Here is a 15,281-nt window from a genome sequence, read left to right on the forward strand (position 1 = left end):
TTTTCTGTTGTCGCAGTTCTGGTTTAGTTCTATGCCATTTGCATTTTTTATTAAAATAGTTTCTTCATCAATTTGAAAAATTTCTGTAATGCTATTTTTGATAAGTTAAAAATTTAATAAGTAGATGTAATGTTTAGCAATTTGTAGTTCATTGAGTGCTTTAGCTTCTTCGAATTTATATATGACATTTTTGTATTCAAAAACATTTTCAATTTCTGCCGTTATTTCTTTGCCTGCTGTATTTGGTATAGGAATAATAGTTTTTAATTGTACCGATTGAAATTCTTTTGGGATTTTGACCACGAACATTAACAAATTTTCTTTATATTCCAAGGCGCATAATTTTATATATTGAAGTTTGTTCTATGTTGTTCTGTCTATGTTGTAATTATAAATTTCTTTATTTGTTAAAATGCTTGGGTGGAAAATACCACTTTTTGCTGAAAGAATTCTTTCTTTCGTCTTCAATAATTTGTTTTAATTTTGTGAACGTGTTCAACAAGAAATTATTAATTTTTATTTGGTGGTTGAGAGCTGTAATTGAATTAAGTAAATTTGCATCTACTTTCTTAAAGTGATTTTCAATATCTATTCTACGAGTATCTCCATCATCCATCGTGCCAAATAGAAATTTATGTACAGAACCTATACCGTTAATTAAACCTGTCTTTTATACTCTCGCAACAAAGTTGCTAAGGAGAGTATTATAGTTTTGTTCACATAACGGTTGTTTGTAAGTCCTAAAACTAAAAGAGTCAGATATAGGGTTATATATACCAAAGTGATCAGGGTGACGAGTAGAGTTGAAATCCGGATGTCTGTCTGTCCGTCCGTCCGTCCGTGCAAGCTGTAACTTGAGTAAAAATTGAGATATCATGATGAAACTTGGTACATGCATTTCTTGGCTCCATAAGAAGGTTAAGTTCGAAGATGGGCAAAATCGGCTCACTGTCATGCCCACAAAATGGCAGAAACCGAAAACCTATAAAGTGTCATAACTAAGCCATAAATAATGATATTAAAGTGAAATTTGGCACAAAGGATTGCATTAGAGAGGGGCATATTTGGACGTAATTTTTTTGGAAAAGTGGGTGTGGCCTCGCTCCCTACTAAGTTTTTTGTACATATCTCGGAAACTACTATAACTATGTCAACCAAACTCTACAGAGTCGTTTCTTTCAGGCATTTCCATGTACAGTTTAAAAAAATCACTAAAAGTGCGTTAACCGACAAACAAAAAACGTCATAAACACTAAATTTTACGGAAGAAATGGCAGATGGAAGCTGCACCCAGGTTTTTCTTTTAATTGAAAATGGGAGTGGCGTCGCCCACTTATGGACCAAAAACCATATCTCAGGAACTACTCCACCGATTTCAATGAAATTCGGGATATAATATTTTCTTAACACCTTGATGACATGTACGAAATATGGGCGAAATCAGTTCACAACCACGCCTTTTTTGAATTCCATCTGATGCCTTCTCTGTATAATATATGTATACTAGGGTGTGTCATTCTGAGGCAACCTTTTTTTTCAACTGAAAAACTGGCTCAAAACTTTCGAAAATGTGTAAAAAAAAACGTCACTCAAAAGATGAGCTCTTAATATTAATATTAAGAGGTGCCTATTTCAAATTTTCTGTTTTCCATATAAATTACATGGAAAAAAATCATTTTTTTTTGTGGTGGTTATTGTGCGGAGGTTTTATATGTGCCCCGATAGCTGCCAGTAGGGAAGTAGTACTCGAAAATCGAGTTTTCTCGTAAAATAATCGATTTTTCGAATGAAGAAGAATATTTCGAAGAAATCTCGATTATCACTTTATCATGCGAGAGTATAAAATGTTCGGTGACACCCGAACTTGTTTCTACAAACTTCTTTTCTTGGGATTAATGTTTTGATTTTACCTCTCAAGATTTCAATTTCATTAGATAGGGTGTAGTAATGTAGATGTGAATATGTTTGCGAGATTTTTGTTTTATTATTTAGTATGTAAAGAATTTCACGAGGGTCAATTATGTGAATTACGAGGCCAAATGATGTAATAATCTGTTTAGTGTTGGTGATAATTTCTGCGTATCCATTGTCGGTATGTATTTGATGTACTTCCAGTTTGGCTGCAATACTAATTATTACAATTGCTATCATCAATGTTATTTTGAAGATGTATTTGACCTAAAAATTTGTTTGGACGTTTAATATTTGTCGGGTGAATATTATCTAATGGTAATTTTCTATACCTTGGTTCGTATTTGTGCCGAACCGCTTTATAATTTTTTACGTAACCTTCTTTTTGAGTGTTATTAAACTCTTCTCTATTTCTATTCAGTTTTCCTATGCTTTTTTCTTTAGTCTTCTGAATAGTGTTTTTAATCAAATTTTTATCAGTTTTTCCATTTGTAACCTCAAGAGGTGTGGTTTGAATTGTAGAATGATAAGATTTGTTATATACGTACCATTTTATGCTTTGAAATACTTTTTCCGCTGTCGAAAGGCTTGGTTTTTCAATTTCTGGGACTCTAATTCTTTCGGAGAGAGTATTATGAAATTTTTCGATATCTGAATTCCCAGTATGACTGTTTGTTTTGTAAAATGAACTTCTATTTCTTCTTTCCTAAAAAAATCTTTTATGTTAATTGAGTTGAATTCATTATCTAATATTAACTTTCTGGTTCTTCCCTTGATTGAAAAGAATAATCTAAGCGAAGGAGAATAATCACAGACCCGCCAAACTATCCTGATATACTCACATTTTAGCAATAGTAATATTTAATGCCGCCTTTGCTTGTTTGGAATCTATATATTTGCTCCTCTTTTGCAACATACAGAAGTTTGCTGGTTCTCCTCAAACCAGCTATTACTTTGTATTCCAAAATATTTTCCTCCTCCATTTCGCAATAATCACTAAATTTTCAATTGTCCGATATATTCTATTCCTGTATTATAAGAAACATGTGGCTAAATTACCTATTAGAACAGATGTTCTTCGAACTTACTGCTTATCAGCTGCATATAATTTTATCAAACGCATGTGGGTTGCCATGTGAAGTGTTTTGCTTTATTGCTCAATTGTCAAATTTATTAGTTTGTGTTATTGCTCAACATAGAAGGAAATATTGCAAATTTGCGTTATTTCACAATCAAGTGGGAAATAACACAAATTTGCATTATTGCCGTTTGCCTTATAGCACCCCGCCGCTGAAATGCCATAGCATATTTCGCAAATTTGTCTATAAAAGTAAGGAAGTAACATTTTTTATTTATGTATATATCTGCGTGAACTATTTCATTTATAGCTGATGGCGTTTTCGTTAATTGAAATTTTGGTTTTAAAGGTTTTCTATCATATTTTGCTCTATTGCAAACAATTATTTATATATTTTTGAATCAAAACTTTCAAAATTTTCCAGTATATTAGTTTTTTCAATTTTTCATCATTTTCATTAATACCTGTATGGCCTGTTTCATTTTTATGATCTTGAGCAATTTGTTTATAAACTTGTTCTTCATTTTTCATATCTTTAGCATGGAATTCACATTTAAAAAACTTTACCTGTCTATTAAATATTTGAATAAGCTTTTGCTGAACGATATTGTACTGATTATCGGTTAAATAAGAAAAAATACCTACTTTTCCACTATTTATGTGCCTACGACAAAGATCTATGAAATTATTTTTTTTTTATATCTTCTGCGCTAATAAAAATTTTCTTCGTGTTGCCTAGTTCTTCAGATTCCATAATTTTCTTTTTTTTTAATGATTTGTGTATTGAAGCGATTTACAATAGTTTGTAAAATTGGAAAATGATCATTTAGTTCCTCCTCTTGAAAGTGGATTGTAGCATTTGTGCTTATGTTGTCTTCTTCCAATGAAGGAATCTCGCCTGTGTTACTATCTATTCTACTTAGAAAATCGGCTACCTTATTTTCCATTCCTTCCACGTAATTTATATTAATATTGTATTCACCTAGTTTAATTAACCATCTTTGCAATCTTGGGTTAATGTCTTTTCTCTTGTTTTTTATTTGGAGCCACTTAAGTGGTTGGTGATCGGTTAAGAGATCAAATGCTCTGCCGTAAATGTATGGTCTATAATATGTCACTGCCCAGACAATAGCTAGTAGTTCTTTTTCTGTAGTGGAATAATTTCTTTCGTGTTTGTTGAGTGTTCGACTAGCATATCTTATAGGATGACTGTCCTGGGTTAATACTGCGCCAATTGCAAAGTCACTTGCATCAGTTGAAATGCCAAATTTTTTGTTAAAATCTGGATATTTCAATATTGGTGGGCTTACTAATAGATTTTTAAGTTTTTCAAAGGATGATATGTACTGAGGATCGCGAGTGTTTATTTTAATACCTTTTTTTAAATATTTTGTTAAACCATGTGCTACTTTAGCGTAATCTCTTACAAATTTTCTATAATAACCTGTTATACCTAGGAATGATTTAATTTGCTTTGATGTAGTAGGCAACTTTAGTTTTTGTATGTTTTCGTTTTTGCGTAAATTTGTTTGTATTCCTTCTGTTGTTAAAGTGTGACCTAGAAATTCACTTGTTTTCGTGAAAAATTTGCATTTATCTACCTGAATCTTTAAATTATGTTTTCTTAATGCTGAAAATATTTTGTTGATATTTTGGGTATGTTCCTCAATACTTGAACTAAAAATTAAGATGTCGTCTAAATAAACTACATACATATATCTTGTTGATATATTCCCTAAGAACTGAATTCATTAAACGTTGGAAAGTTACTGGTGCATTCTTTAGTCCGAAAGGCATTCTTATAAATTCAAAGTGTACTTGGGGTGTAGAGAAAGCTGTTTTGGTCTATCTTCTTCTTTTATTTACTTGATGAAAGCCTTTTGCAAGATCTAATGTTGTAAAATACTGAGCTCTTCCAAGTTTGCTGAGTATTGTTTCTATATGGGGTATTGGAAATTTGTCATCTATAGTGACTTCGTTTAGCTTCCTGCAGTCAATAACTATTCTCCATTTTTTCTTCATTGAATTGTCTTGCTTTTTCGGTACAATCCAAAGAAGCGAGTTGTACGGGGAATTCATTTCTTTAAATAGTTATACCTTGGCGCAACATCTGTCTACTAATTTCTCCTTCATGAATTTGGGGATATCTATAAATTTTATTATAAGTTGGTCTACTTATTTTTGTAACAATTTCATGCTGAATTTCATGAGTATGAGAAAGGTTTTTACCTTCTTGGAAAAAAAAATCGCTATTTGCTTTTAGAATGTATTCTAATTTTGGCTTTTCTTCTTCATTCATGTCACTATTTGATAAAATATTTAGCAAATTCTCTTTACATTCTGTAAGTATATTAATATCTTCGTAATTGAAAGGGCATGAGTTTATAAATTTAATTTTGTTGCCGTTTATTTCTACATACTGCTTTTCTAAATTAATTATTGCTTTAACAGGTTTTAAAATATTCTGTCCTATTATAGCATCAAAGTTATTATTTTTTATGTTGGTTAGTTTCCAATGTATATAACTTTTTTCATTGAAGTCGTTTGGGGTTGGGGTAACTAACTCTTTATTTAGGGAAAAATTTTCCTTAATGGTGCTAAAGTGTATTGGTTTATCAAGCTCAATGCATTCATAACCTTTTAACACATTATATTTCAATAATGATGTTGTAGACCCTGTGTCAATAAGAGATTTAATTTTTGAATTTTTTATGGTCACTTCTATTATCGGTAACGATTGTTTTGGGCTGGCAACCGAAAATTTGCTTGTTCTTGAACGTGATCTATTTCCATCGGTTCGGGGGGGTTTTATCTCCCTTGGATTGAATTATATCTTCTAGATTGTTGAAAATTATTTTGCCTATTTTGTCCAAAGCTAAATTGTTGATAATTGTCATTTTGGTTAGAATTGTTACGAAATTCTCTCTGCTGATTTTGTCCAAATTGCAAATTATTGGAATTTTGCATATACTGTTTATTATTGAAATTGCCAAAATTGTGAGCCAAAGAATTTCTATTTGAAAAATGTCTATAATTATTTCTTTGATAATTGTTTTGTCTTTTATCAAATTGTATTAGCAAACCTGTCTCTTCAAGAACGCTAAAAGCCTCTCTAATGGTGCTTATATTTCTACTAATCACTACACTGCTTAAGTTGGGGTGTATTCCATTTAAAAATGTTTTTAGAATTAAACTTTCGTTGTTAATTGGAGAAAATTCTATAGGCTTTATCCTATCGAATTCATGTTTTAAATTTAGTTTATCTAAAGTATCTTTTAAATTTTGAAAATATGGACTTACGTTATAGTTTCGTAGTACAATCGCCTGATTGTAAAGGGTGTGGTACGACTCCTTTACTCCAAAATTCTTTATGAGTTCTTCTCTCATTTGCTGCCATGTTGGTGTAGCTCCCAAAGGCCGGATGACACTTGCTGCTTCTCCTTTAATTTTTGTTTTGACGTGTCGCTGCGTTGCAAATTCCAACATTGATGGGTTGGGGTTGAATAAAGGAAGGATCATGTCGACTTCCCTGATGAACGATGATAAATATCTGCCGTCAAAGTCCATGATTCTTGAAGCTTACTTCAAAATTTGCGATCCTGTCATCTGAAGTGGTTGCTGCTCGCCTGGATTCATTGCTGATGCTTTGTATGGTGCACTTCGCTCTCTCTGTGTCTTCTGTGTGTGGGGCATTAATCTTTAATCCCACTTTTCCTGGTAATGTTGATGGGCGGAATGAAGCTATTCTTCGCCTTCACAAATTGTAATCCTGTGCCGACCGACTTTTATATTTATATATATATATAAGAGATTTTTAAAATGGGAGCTGATCTTAGGATTTGCTTCCCGTTGCTAAAGCTTACGAAACTTAAAAAACTTCAGTTTTTAGTATCGCTCAACTTTGCAGTTTGTGTTTACCGATTGCACCAGATTTAGTTGTTCAAGCGGAGGAATAAAATTGCCGACGACGTTACTTCTGTGACATTATATTTTATTCTGATCCTTTTTTCAAATTATGTTCTGCTTATATAACTACTAAAGTGATTACAATTTTCTTAATCTATTTCTTTGTTTTTTTTTTTTTATGAAATACAATATTTGTTATTACATATAATCATACATATCTTATTTTCTATTAAATGCAAACAAACATGATTGTGTGGTTTACCCGATAATGTCTGGGTTATCATTACAGTCAAACATAAGGACCAAAACATGTTTGTATTCATTTGCATTAAGTTCTTTATCTCTACTTGTTATCTTATTTTTTGTAATGTTTACTTGTTTTTCTTTAATCTTTTATTTTGTCCAATTCACAATATTTTGTGGTGTCTGGTTGGGATGATACTGTACACATAACTAGTGCGACGACTGTTTATTTGATGACATGAGTCATTTCGTCTTGCCCTCGTTCACTGCCAGACCCATTTGTTTTGCTTCCTTGTCCAGTCTGGAGAAAGAAGAACTAACGGAGCGGGTGTTGAGGCCGATCATATCAACATCATCGGCATACGCCATCAGCTGTAGTGTACATATATAAGATTGTAAAAAAGATTGTACCTGCTCGATTAAGTTCTGCAGCTCGAACTATTTTCTCCAGCAGCAGATTGAAGAAGTCGCACGATAAGGAGTCACCTTGTTTGAAACCTTAGTATTGTACGTCTCGGAGAAGTCCTTCCCGTTCCTGACGGCGCTTTTGATATTGCTCAACGTCAGTTTACACAACCGTACTAGTTTTGCGGGGATAACAAATTCAGACATAGCGGCATTAAGGCAGCTCCTTTTCGTGCGGTCGAAAGCAGCTTTGAAATCGACGAAGAGGTGGTGTGTGTCGATTCTCCTTTCACGAGTCTTTTCCAAGATTTGGGATTTGGTTCGGTTGTTGATTTGCCAGGTCTAAAGCCACACTGGTAAGGATTTTCACGAGGACATCAACCAGCTGGGCAGCGGCACCTTCCCAATTTAGGGACCAGGCATCCCAAGTGCATGCCCTCAATTCGTAGTCCTCATTTCGTTTTCTATGGTCGTCATCAAAGGAGGGTTTCTCATTCGAGGCTGGTTGTTAATTTTCATTGGGGTGTTTTTTTACGTGGCGAGTCCCAACCCCATCGCACAACCCTTTATAGGGGATATTTCGCCTTCTCACTTTAGCTCGCCTTCAACCGGATGTTCTTAGGCTGCCCAGAGAATACTTGGTCAAAGACCGGAAGTCGTGAGCTGCTTGAGTCATATGTAGAAGAATCGTTTCTGACCACTCCCAAGTGAACGGCGATCACAGAACTTTCCTCACTTGCGTGAACTTCTACACATGACTCCATCCCCCGAAATGCTTATACATATATAATAAATATATCATTTTAATATTTACAGTTTGGTTGTTTTACCAAAATATTCAAAGAATTGAGGTTTTTTTATTCTATAATTGTTTTGTTAAATCTTACAGATGTAATTTGCCTCTAGAAGTGTAATAAAATAACAATACGCGCCTTAGAAACTCCCTTTCTGTTTGTTGTGTTTTCATGTTTTCAAAAAAAAGAGGCATATGTAGTTTTGTACCCATCTAACTTTTCAATTATAATTTTTCATAATGTAAAATACCAAAACTGAAAACAAACTGTTAAAAATAGTATATAAGTAGTATACATCCATGTTTTATTCGATTCTGATTTTGAGTTAGTTTAAGAAAATTTCAAACATATTGAAGACAATTTTTATAATTACTACAGTATTTCGAGACTGGCAACCCTGCGTTGTAAGTTAGCAATCTGCTGACTCGTTTCTACGGGGAAAATGCCAAATGGTTGGAAATTCTACGATAAACGGGCGGTTGAAGAGGTGTTGGCTAATCATTTACATTGCACTTTCATAAGATTAATTAGGCCATATGTGTTTGAGGAAACAGTGGTTCATAAACTGAAGTTATTATTGAAATTACTTTTCATAAAGACGTTTAAAGAAATAACCTGGTTTGAAACTTTTTGCTTCGAAAATTATATCTATGTTTGGAACAACTTACACTTGTGAACAATTTTTTTTGTAATGAAATTAAACAAACATAAAATAAGAAGTACAAGTAGACGATCTGATTTAAATTTTGGTACAATAATGCAAATAGCTTCAACAATTGAGATTAAACCAAACATAGAATTTATTATTTCAAATAAACTAAATTAAATGCTGTTGTAAAGACATATTAAAAAATTATTGCTGAAATATAATATTTATTATAGTTTTTATTATTTGTCTAACATTTTGTAAAATTATAGTAATTTTAAAGAAATTTAAAATTGCTTGGCAATTTTACAATTATTACCCACAGTGCAACTTTCCATTTATGCGCGAGTTAATGCCAGTATCAACGACACTTATACACAAGTATATGAGAAACGCTGATAAAGCCAGTTCTGTTCTAATCAAATAAACAAGAGTATCAAACACAAGACTTTGAACTCATACCACACCATACTCGAATGCAAGACATGCATAGACCGCATGATAAGCACTTGTTTACAATAAATAATAAAATTAGACTTTAGACCTAAGCCACAAAACATGAATATATTATCAGCTTAATGAATAATATATAACCCATAGCATAATACGAATACAGACGAATATTATATTCTGCAAAAAAAACATACATATATCTTTTAACCATTCATAAGTATATGAATTAACTGGAGGCTCAACCGCGCTTTGGTGGGAAGGTGGAGATCACACAACTGGACATCGGGATCCTTAAGAATCCTCGAAGCTCATAAAGAAGGACATCTAAATCCTTAGGCTGAAATCTGTAGTAAAGAAAGCCAAAGTCTTTAAATCTTCCTTAACGAAGACAGACACTCAGAAAATGAGTCAACGAGCAAAACGGACAATGCCAAACGAGGATAAAACTACAAAATGTCCTACATTCAGAATCAGTTCTCGAAATTGGACGAAGAAAGGAGAAAGGACAGGGTCATATATTACGGATGTTCCAAATCTCAAATCCTAATACTTGCGAAACTTCCCTCCAACAATATACCAAGAAGCCACAATACAATACCGGAATGTAACAGGTGTACAATCGAAGTCATAAAGGAATTACCTAATTTCCAAGGAAACAAAGAAGAGTATACGATATGGAAGTCACATGTAGTGAAAGTCATGTAACCACTCCAAAAATTCCAGAACACACCTTAATTCTACAATACCATTACAACCTTCAGAAGAATACTCATGGGACATGCAGATATGTAACTTGAATGCAACAACACACCTCTCAACTTTTACAGTATCGTAGAAGCTTTGGACGAACTATATCACGACCCAACCGCACTTTATGAAATACAAGAACACATGAAGAACTTGGCACAACAACCAACAGAAGACTTGGACACTTATTTCCAATACACATTGACACTGCACAGGAAGCTGATTAAAAATACAATGGACCTTGTAAAAACAGAAATAAATAACAAATATATTGAGCAAGAATCTATAACACAAGTTATTAAAGGATTAAAAAATAAAAATTTGGCAACAGCCTTAGCATCAATCAATATCAAAGCTTAATGCAAACTTATACAAGTGCTGAACAAATCGAAATACGGTTACATCAAACTAGTGAAAATAAAAATTTAAGACGACCTATCGAAATCCAAAAACAAAATTTAAATAACTTTTAACTTTTTTCTAAAAGAAAACATATGCAAAGACCAACTAATCAACATAGAATAATACCACATAAGACGAACCCTTTTAATTTCAATCCACCACAATGGCAAAATAATAGTTTAACTCTTTCAGTCGTGGTGGTTAGTGTCAATAACCACCTCTTTCCGATTTTTTATATTAAAATCCACGCCATCTACCGACAATCGCGCGAATTATCATGAATGTTTGTACCTTTTTTGACAAGGTGCGACCGGTTAGCGGCATATTCGATGAATGACAGTTCATTTGTTTTCATTTGAAAATTGCGCTAACGTACATTTTTTCTTGTGTTTGATAAAAAATATCTGTGAAGCGGGTAAGTAACGTTTTTCTTTAATGTTTTGTATTCAACTTATTCTCCTATATCTATTTCATATGTATGTGTATGAAACTATCATTAATATTTTATTTTCAATGTGTATTAACGACGAAAATATAGTGGTTAGTAAACTAACACCGTGACTGTTGCAGGTTTATAGGTTTAATCTACAGACCAGATTTCTCAAAACCTTTTGACTTAAATACAGATGCGAGTAATTTCGCCATAGGAGGAGTTTTATCACAAGAAAAGAAACCTATATTTTTTATATCAAGAACATTAACAAAAACAGAAGAAAATTATTGTACAAAGCTTAGTACGCAGCTCTCAAGAAACGTAAAAACTTCATATAAAAAAACGCTTAAGAAACGGTCCAGAAACGTTCCTGCGATAAAGTTACTTGTGCTAGTACGCAGCTCTTAAGAAAGCTAGTACTAATTTTTAATACTTTTTTTCAATAAAATGTGAATATGGCAAACCTGGTTTTGCGAAGAAACATCAAATCAACAATTGTTTCTTGCAGGAAATTCGAAGTAATCGTCAAATTCATCCTAAATTAGTTGAAATCATTATTATAAAGTATGTTCCATTTTGAAATGTTGTATAAAACCAACCAATCATCAACAACATTCCTTAAATCTCAATGAAAATATTTGTGTTACCATATGAAGTGTTTTGCTTTATTGCTCAATTGTCAAATTTATTAGTTTGTGTTATTGCTCAACATAGAAGGAAATATTGCAAATTTGCGTTATTTCACAATCAAGTGGGAAATAACACAAATTTGCATTATTGCCGTTTGCCTTATAGCACCCCGCCGCTGAAATGCCATAGCATATTTCGCAAATTTGTCTATAAAAGTAAGGAAGTAACATTTTTTATTTATGTATATATCTGCGTGAACTATTTCATTTATAGCTGATGGCGTTTTCGTTAATTGAAATTTTGGTTTTAAAGGTTTTCTATCATATTTTGCTCTATTGCAAACAATTATTTATATATTTTTGAATCAAAACTTTCAAAATTTTCCAGTATATTAGTTTTTTCAATTTTTCATCATTTTCATTAATACCTGTATGGCCTGTTTCATTTTTATGATCTTGAGCAATTTGTTTATAAACTTGTTCTTCATTTTTCATATCTTTAGCATGGAATTCACATTTAAAAAACTTTACCTGTCTATTAAATATTTGAATAAGCTTTTGCTGAACGATATTGTACTGATTATCGGTTAAATAAGAAAAAATACCTACTTTTCCACTATTTATGTGCCTACGACAAAGATCTATGAAATTATTTTTTTTTTTATATCTTCTGCGCTAATAAAAATTTTCTTCGTGTTGCCTAGTTCTTCAGATTCCATAATTTTCTTTTTTTTTTAATGATTTGTGTATTGAAGCGATTTACAATAGTTTGTAAAATTGGAAAATGATCATTTAGTTCCTCCTCTTGAAAGTGGATTGTAGCATTTGTGCTTATGTTGTCTTCTTCCAATGAAGGAATCTCGCCTGTGTTACTATCTATTCTACTTAGAAAATCGGCTACCTTATTTTCCATTCCTTCCACGTAATTTATATTAATATTGTATTCACCTAGTTTAATTAACCATCTTTGCAATCTTGGGTTAATGTCTTTTCTCTTGTTTTTTATTTGGAGCCACTTAAGTGGTTGGTGATCGGTTAAGAGATCAAATGCTCTGCCGTAAATGTATGGTCTATAATATGTCACTGCCCAGACAATAGCTAGTAGTTCTTTTTCTGTAGTGGAATAATTTCTTTCGTGTTTGTTGAGTGTTCGACTAGCATATCTTATAGGATGACTGTCCTGGGTTAATACTGCGCCAATTGCAAAGTCACTTGCATCAGTTGAAATGCCAAATTTTTTGTTAAAATCTGGATATTTCAATATTGGTGGGCTTACTAATAGATTTTTAAGTTTTTCAAAGGATGATATGTACTGAGGATCGCGAGTGTTTATTTTAATACCTTTTTTTAAATATTTTGTTAAACCATGTGCTACTTTAGCGTAATCTCTTACAAATTTTCTATAATAACCTGTTATACCTAGGAATGATTTAATTTGCTTTGATGTAGTAGGCAACTTTAGTTTTTGTATGTTTTCGTTTTTGCGTAAATTTGTTTGTATTCCTTCTGTTGTTAAAGTGTGACCTAGAAATTCACTTGTTTTCGTGAAAAATTTGCATTTATCTACCTGAATCTTTAAATTATGTTTTCTTAATGCTGAAAATATTTTGTTGATATTTTGGGTATGTTCCTCAATACTTGAACTAAAAATTAAGATGTCGTCTAAATAAACTACATACATATATCTTGTTGATATATTCCCTAAGAACTGAATTCATTAAACGTTGGAAAGTTACTGGTGCATTCTTTAGTCCGAAAGGCATTCTTATAAATTCAAAGTGTACTTGGGGTGTAGAGAAAGCTGTTTTGGTCTATCTTCTTCTTTTATTTACTTGATGAAAGCCTTTTGCAAGATCTAATGTTGTAAAATACTGAGCTCTTCCAAGTTTGCTGAGTATTGTTTCTATATGGGGTATTGGAAATTTGTCATCTATAGTGACTTCGTTTAGCTTCCTGCAGTCAATAACTATTCTCCATTTTTTCTTCATTGAATTGTCTTGCTTTTTCGGTACAATCCAAAGAAGCGAGTTGTACGGGGAATTCATTTCTTTAAATAGTTATACCTTGGCGCAACATCTGTCTACTAATTTCTCCTTCATGAATTTGGGGATATCTATAAATTTTATTATAAGTTGGTCTACTTATTTTTGTAACAATTTCATGCTGAATTTCATGAGTATGAGAAAGGTTTTTACCTTCTTGGAAAAAAAAATCGCTATTTGCTTTTAGAATGTATTCTAATTTTGGCTTTTCTTCTTCATTCATGTCACTATTTGATAAAATATTTAGCAAATTCTCTTTACATTCTGTAAGTATATTAATATCTTCGTAATTGAAAGGGCATGAGTTTATAAATTTAATTTTGTTGCCGTTTATTTCTACATACTGCTTTTCTAAATTAATTATTGCTTTAACAGGTTTTAAAATATTCTGTCCTATTATAGCATCAAAGTTATTATTTTTTATGTTGGTTAGTTTCCAATGTATATAACTTTTTTCATTGAAGTCGTTTGGGGTTGGGGTAACTAACTCTTTATTTAGGGAAAAATTTTCCTTAATGGTGCTAAAGTGTATTGGTTTATCAAGCTCAATGCATTCATAACCTTTTAACACATTATATTTCAATAATGATGTTGTAGACCCTGTGTCAATAAGAGATTTAATTTTTGAATTTTTTATGGTCACTTCTATTATCGGTAACGATTGTTTTGGGCTGGCAACCGAAAATTTGCTTGTTCTTGAACGTGATCTATTTCCATCGGTTCGGGGGGGTTTTATCTCCCTTGGATTGAATTATATCTTCTAGATTGTTGAAAATTATTTTGCCTATTTTGTCCAAAGCTAAATTGTTGATAATTGTCATTTTGGTTAGAATTGTTACGAAATTCTCTCTGCTGATTTTGTCCAAATTGCAAATTATTGGAATTTTGCATATACTGTTTATTATTGAAATTGCCAAAATTGTGAGCCAAAGAATTTCTATTTGAAAAATGTCTATAATTATTTCTTTGATAATTGTTTTGTCTTTTATCAAATTGTATTAGCAAACCTGTCTCTTCAAGAACGCTAAAAGCCTCTCTAATGGTGCTTATATTTCTACTAATCACTACACTGCTTAAGTTGGGGTGTATTCCATTTAAAAATGTTTTTAGAATTAAACTTTCGTTGTTAATTGGAGAAAATTCTATAGGCTTTATCCTATCGAATTCATGTTTTAAATTTAGTTTATCTAAAGTATCTTTTAAATTTTGAAAATATGGACTTACGTTATAGTTTCGTAGTACAATCGCCTGATTGTAAAGGGTGTGGTACGACTCCTTTACTCCAAAATTCTTTATGAGTTCTTCTCTCATTTGCTGCCATGTTGGTGTAGCTCCCAAAGGCCGGATGACACTTGCTGCTTCTCCTTTAATTTTTGTTTTGACGTGTCGCTGCGTTGCAAATTCCAACATTGATGGGTTGGGGTTGAATAAAGGAAGGATCATGTCGACTTCCCTGATGAACGATGATAAATATCTGCCGTCAAAGTCCATGATTCTTGAAGCTTACTTCAAAATTTGCGATCCTGTCATCTGAAGTGGTTGCTGCTCGCCTGGATTCATTGCTGATGCTTTGTATGGTGCACTTCGCTCTC

This window comes from Bactrocera dorsalis, chromosome 1, assembly GCF_023373825.1.
Source record: "Bactrocera dorsalis isolate Fly_Bdor chromosome 1, ASM2337382v1, whole genome shotgun sequence".
Lineage (NCBI taxonomy): Eukaryota > Metazoa > Arthropoda > Insecta > Diptera > Tephritidae > Bactrocera > Bactrocera dorsalis.